The sequence below is a fragment of the Macrobrachium rosenbergii genome, chromosome 39, assembly GCF_040412425.1.
Source record: "Macrobrachium rosenbergii isolate ZJJX-2024 chromosome 39, ASM4041242v1, whole genome shotgun sequence".
Lineage (NCBI taxonomy): Eukaryota > Metazoa > Arthropoda > Malacostraca > Decapoda > Palaemonidae > Macrobrachium > Macrobrachium rosenbergii.
In genome coordinates this window covers 19178884-19184883 of record NC_089779.1, presented here as the reverse complement: position 1 = coordinate 19184883, position 6000 = coordinate 19178884, and positions in this window count along the sequence as shown.

Below are 6000 nucleotides of genomic sequence, written 5' to 3'. Positions count from 1 at the left end.
TAACAGGTTCAGAGATTTTAACAGGTACAGTGATTTTAACAGGTTCGGTGATTTTAGCATGTTCAGTGATTTTAAGAGGTTCAGTAATTTTAACAGGTTCAGAGATTTTAACAGGTATAGTGATTTAACAGGTACAGTGGTTTTAACAGGTTCATTGATTTTAACAGGTTCAATGATTTTAACAGGTGCACTGACTTAGCAATTTCAGTGACTTTAACATGTTCAGAGACTTTTAACAGTTACAGTGATTTTAACATGTTCAGAGATTTTAACAGGTTAAGTGATTTTAACAGGTTCAGTGATTTTAACAGGTGTAGTGAGTGAGAAGTTTCAGTGATTTTAACAGGTTCAGTGATTTTAACATGTTCAGTGATGATTTTAGCATGTTAAGCAAAGTTCAAGAGACGATAGTGAGGCTTCATGAGAGAGAGAGAGAGAGAGAGAGAGAGAGAGAGAGAGAGAGAGAGAGAGAGAGAGAGAGAGAGAGAGATTACCTCTTTAATAGTAAGTCTAATTGATCGTGAAATTAAGGTTTGGATGTTTAAAGTTAATTGTATGTCTACGGGAGAGAGAGAGAGAGAGAGAGAGAGAGAGAGAGAGAGAGAGAGAGAGAGAGAGAGAGAGAAGACGATATAATGGTAATATTTGGGATTTACCTTATGATAAAAAAATGTCGGGGAGTAATGCCGTCAGTGCACCTCACGTTGTGCAATGTAGGCATTACTTAAGGTTTCTCCAGCCCTTAGCTGCTTCCTCTTTCATTCCTTTTACTGTACCTCCATTCATATTCTCTTTCTTCCATCTTGCTATCTTGACCCTCTCTTAACAATTGATTCTTAGTGCAACTGCGAAGTTTTCCTTCTGTTACACCTTTCAAACCTTTTCATTCTTCTTAATTTCCTTTCAGAACTGAATGACCTCACAGGTCCAAGCGCTTGGCCTTTGACCTAAATTCTACATTCCATTTCCCTTTCAGCGGTGAATGACCTCATAGGTCCAAGCGCTTGACCTTTGACCTAAATTCTACATTCTATTTCCCTTTCAGCACTGTGTGACCTCATAGGTCCAAGCGCTTGACCTTTGACCTAAATTCTGTATTACATTTCCCTTTCAGCGCTGAATGACCTCATAGGTCCAAGCCCTTGACCTAAATTCTACGTCCCATTTTCCTTTCAGCGCTGCGTGACCTCATAGGTCCAAGCCCTTGGCCTTTGACCTGAATTCTACATTCCATTTCCCTTTCAGTGCTGCGTGACCTCATAGGTCCAAGGCCTTGGCCTTTGACCTGAATTCTACATTCCATTTCCCTTTCAGCGCTGCGTGACCTCATAGGTCCAAGCCCTTGGCCTATGACCTAAATTCTGTATTACATTCCATGACCATTGATGACAGTTATTTAATTAAAAGCGGTCGTATTTGGGGGCGTTATTGTCCCACTTAGGCGTTTTTGAATGTCGGTCGCCTCCAGCCAATAACCCACAAAATCTCCTCTTTTTCTCTCTGTTGCGGCCAGCGAGCAAAATTCAGGATTTTCCCTAATTTCAAAAATTACATGGCGCGCGGAAAGTTTCCCTTCCAGACTGCAGTTCTGGGGCCCTGTAATGCCTTCGGTAATGCTCGTGAATGTTTTTGAGCTTTCGAATCAGGATGTTCCTGGGACGTTTTCGACTCCCAGATGCACAGATGTTTTTGGCCAGAGCACTTGAAACATCATCATCATCATCATTATTATTATTATTATTATTATTATTATTATTATTATTATTATTATTATTGTTATTATTATTATTATTATTATTATTATTATTATTATTATTATTATTATTATTATTATTATTCAGAAGATGAAGAACCCTATTCCTATGGAACAAGCCCACCACAGGGGCCACTGACTTGAAATTTAAGCTTCCAGAGATTATTATTATTATTATTATTATTATTATTATTATTATTATTATTATTATTTATTATTATTATTATTATTATTCAGATGACGAACCCTATTCCTATGGAAGAAGACCACCACAGGGTCCACTGACTTGAAATTCAAGCTTCTAAAGAATATTATTATTATTATTATTATTATTATTATTATTATTATTATTATTATTATTATTATTATTATTATTATTATTATTATTATTATACAGAAGACCAGCCCTATTCATATGGAACAAGCCCACCAAAGGAGCCACTGACTTGAAATTCAAGCTTCCAAAGAATATTGAGGTGTTCATTAGGAAGAAGTAAGAGGAGGTAAATTGAAATACAGAAAGAAGAGATCTCACTAATTAAAAAAGAAGAAATGAATAATAAATTAATGAATAGATAAAAATGTATTAAAATGCAAGGAGAATAGTATTGGGGTAGTAATGCATTGCATCTTGGCTTAAACTTTTGAATTAGGCTCTGTTTTGGAAGAGTTGGCCCTAGTATACCCTCTTCTTGCGGGCTTGTTCCATATGAGTAGGGTTCATCTTCTGGGTAATAATAATAATAATAATAATAATAATATAATAATAATAATAATAATAATAATAATAATAATAATAATGATGATGATGTAGTGTTGAATGTAGTTGCTGCATCAGCTTCATTCAATTTGTATAGAGTCTTTCTAATAACTGATTTTTTATGGTTAATGTATTCTGCAGCAATAACATTCAACACTACAAGTTTGAAAGAGGTATTATTACCTATGCAATAATAATAATAATAATAATAATAATAACAACAACAAAAAGAACATGAAATTGAGCCTTGGATATTAAAATTTAATGTTTAGGGTAGGATGTATTGCTATTTTTCATCAGGGAGAGAGAGAGAGAGAGAGAGAGAGAGTGAGAGAGAGAGAGAGAGAAAGAGAGAGAGAGAGAGAGTCCACGGTATTTCTAAAGCATTGTGTATAAAAAAGTGATAAAGAATATGGTGAAGATGATGTGGTCGCAGAAGATTCTGCTATAGTGATAGTGAGAATATTGTGGGTGATATTATCAAGTCAGAAGCATCTACCAATAGTGAAAAATACAGTGCATCACCATCCACATGATTTAAATAAAAGTGTTTCCGATAGTGATTGATTAATCTGTTGTATCTGGACCTAGTGGGCTTTGTCATAGCGAAAACAATAGTGTTGATAATAGTGACACTTAGTATGGTGACCCAGTGCCTGAAAGTGAAAACGATCTTGATAGTGATAATGATGATGGTGACACCGATGCTCTGGATAGTGTCAGTACTGTGTGATAAACACAAAAGTTCAAAATGGGAAAAATTATTAGCAATGGATCTTCAGGAAACTACAAGAAGTTCCCGTAGGGGGCTAGTGTCGTCAGTGCACCTCACACGGTGCACTGTGGGCGTTACTTGAGGGTGTGTGTGGTGTCCCTTCCCAAGGCCCCTAGTTGCTATAGCCCCTTTCATTCCTTTGACTGTACCTCCGTTCATATTCTCTTTCTTCCACCTGACTTTCCACCATCTCTTAACAGTTGTTTCATAGTGCAACTGCGAGGTTTTCCTCCTGTTACACCTTTCAGACCTTCTTTATTCTCAATTTTAACCTTTCAGCGCTGATTGACCCGTAGATCCCAGCGCGTGGCCTTCTGCCTGAATTGTATTCTATCTATCTTTTAAGTATGAAGTTTCTGTCTCACCAAAATCAGAAAATATGAGAGATTTCAAGGACCTCCTTGTGTTCATTTCACTTTGTAACCAATGTTGGTCAGTTCATCTAAGGGCAGAGCAGGAAACTGGGGAGGCCGAAGGGACTGGAAACGAGGTTGGATGATCCTGAGGAGACGACATAGCATAGAAAAAGGGCCTCGACATCCCACCCTCTTGAGAGGACCTGGCGCTGATCACAGGACTATAGAGACGGAATACAATAAGAAATATGATGACTGTAGATGAGTACATATAAAACGTTTGTTCATGGTTATTCATTGCTTAATAAAATTTTGGTAGTATTGATTTTCATTATTCATTGATCAATAAAAATTTGTTAGTGTTGATTTTTATTCATGATTATTCATTGATTAATAAAAATATTTTTAGTATTTTTATTCATGATTATTGATTGGTGATTAAAATTTTTTTAGTATTATTGATTTTCTGTAATACTGGTTACCACTAAAACCTACTTCACATCCTAACTACGACAACTTATTGTTAACTTTCATTCACTTCGTATATAATTACTATTCTTGTTACCGAATCATAAAAAAATTACACAAAAATAAACATTTTAGGTTTTTGTCACCACTCTCTAATGGACATAAAACTTTCACCAGGCATCCTCACTTCTGGTAACCTTGCTTGCCTGCAAATTCCTGAGATGAATGCTAGTATTTTACCAGCCCCATTTTTTTTCTGCCATGTCCCTAAGTTAGGTTAGGTTTAGGTTAGGTTGGGTTGGGTTTTGTTAGGTTAGGTTGGGTTGTGTTAGGTTATGTTGGGTTGGGCTGGGTTGGGTAGGTTGGGTTGGGTAGGGTGGGTCAGGTTAGGTTGGGTTGGGTTAGATTAGGTTAGGTTAAGATTAGATTAGATTAGATTAGTACATATAAAGTAATTTGGGTGTAGGACCTCTCCCGTAATTTGGGTGTGGGAAACATAATGAGATTTTCAAGAAAATTCTATGGTCAGTTTTTAAGATATGGCGTCTCGCCTCTTTCAGGGAAAGGTCCCGGTACTCCGTTACATCTCGGAGAAAATGCCGCCCGCCTTCGCCTGACGACCTTGGCAGCAGTGACTCAAACTCCCCAGGACTCCTGCACAGGTGAGTACCCGATTCAACCTTCGGTGCAGTGATTATTCATTGATTAATTAGTTCAGTGATTATTCAGTGGTTAGGCTACTTAGTGTTTATTTGTATCAGCACTGGTTCTTACTGATGGCTTAGTCACTCATCGTGGCTATTTTCAAAAACACTTTTAACTGCTTACCCCGTAGGGGGGTACCATGAACCAGTTTCGAGTGTAGGCTAATCTTTGAATAAACTATGTAGAAACAAATCCACCGTTATGTTTGGGTACAAATATATATATAAGAATAAATCTCTACATAGATCTTTCGGGAATCTGTTCGATTCTCCATTTCAATCTCTTGAGGCTGAAATAATATATATATATATATATATATATATATATATATATATATATATATATATATATATATATACTGTATATTTATAATATATATATATATATGTATATATGTACATATATATATATATATATATATATATATATATATATATATATATATATATATATAATATATATATATATATATATATATATATATATATATATATATATATGTATATATATATATATATAATATGTATATGTACATATATATATATATATATATATATATATATATATATATATATATATATATATATATATATATATATATATATATATATATATGTACAGTATATATATATTATATATATGTATATATATACGTGTGTGTATATATACATACATGCATACATACACACGTTTGTTTGTGTGTACCACAGATTCGAAAACCCAAGGCTTTAGTAAAAAGTTCGCCATTTCTGTCGAATCAGTCAAGTAGTGAGTATCCATTCAGTGTAAATGTATGGTGAATTCGTTTCCCTGACATTATTATTATTATTATTATTATTATTATTATTATTATTATTATTATTCACAAGATGATAATGTGTTAGTGATTAGCTATTGCGTATAATTTATCAGTTATATATAGTTCATTTTGCATATCAAATTATGAATCATTTCTGGAGCATAAAACATTGCATTACCGTAATGGCGACTTTCGTCATTACAGAAAATATTAAAAGTAATTAATGTTGAAATAAACAAATGTGGTTTTTTTTCTCTCCACCAATGTCCGCACTGGTAATATTGAACCTTTTTTTTTTTTCGTAATGTACCCGCTGGAAAATGCAGAAATGAACTTTGTATTTTTTTTTGTGTGTGTGCAAGAAAGTTTTTTATGACATCCATT